This window comes from Meleagris gallopavo, unplaced genomic scaffold (assembly GCF_000146605.3).
Source record: "Meleagris gallopavo isolate NT-WF06-2002-E0010 breed Aviagen turkey brand Nicholas breeding stock unplaced genomic scaffold, Turkey_5.1 ChrUn_random_7180001955214, whole genome shotgun sequence".
NCBI classification, from domain to species: domain Eukaryota; kingdom Metazoa; phylum Chordata; class Aves; order Galliformes; family Phasianidae; genus Meleagris; species Meleagris gallopavo.
The window spans coordinates 34,960-35,795 of NW_011216050.1; positions in this window are offsets into that span (position 1 = coordinate 34,960).

Consider the following 836-nt stretch of genomic DNA (forward strand, 5'->3'; position numbering starts at 1 on the left):
GATGTTTTGGGTGGGAAAAGAGTGGGTACTTAGAGTCCTAATTGGACCTCCTTTCCACACAGCGTGGTAGGTTACTCTCAAGGCAGATGAGACTTAGTGCAGGACTGTAGAGGTGAATGGGTGTGTAGTTAGACAAGGTATGCCAAGAGCGCCCAGGTGCTCTCTCAAATTTATCTATATCTACATGTATAAGGAACTAAGGTTTTCACTGTAAATGTCAATTGGTGAAGCAAACATTTGAATTGCCGGATTGTGTATTTGTGAGGCCAGTGCTCAAAGAGGCAAAGCTCTGACCGGACCCTACGACTCAGAGAGTATTCTTCTGCCCGTCCCTCCTCCAAGAACATCTGCCAAACTCTCAAAGCGGACAGAGTCCCGCTTTGAGAAGTCAAAGTGAGGCCAACGCTGCCGAAACCCAAGCTCTATTTTGATTTGTCACTGCATGTACGTGTAGAGCATGGGTGTGTATAATGGTTACGAGTGCAAGCTGAAAACGCAGAGGCTATCTTCTGGCAACTGAGGAACTGGGTAGCATCTGTGATATCTCCTGAAACCACTGCAGAGTGCAGGAAAGGAGCAGGATGGTCTTCCCTGGTGGAGCAATCCTGTGGTCTAACTCGTAAGTTACTGAGAAGTCCTTGCAAGCTCATCACCGCGTCCTGAGGGGAAGTGGTCTGGAGCAGCCCCTCCAGAAATCCCATTCAGCTGCTGAGCAGGCTGTGCTTGGGAGGTCCCAAACCAGGCTTAGTTTTGTCCTCCACACAGGCCTCAAGCTGGGGAGACTGAGGCAGTGGTACACCACCAACTTTGGTCTCAGTCGTCCTTCCCATACTCCT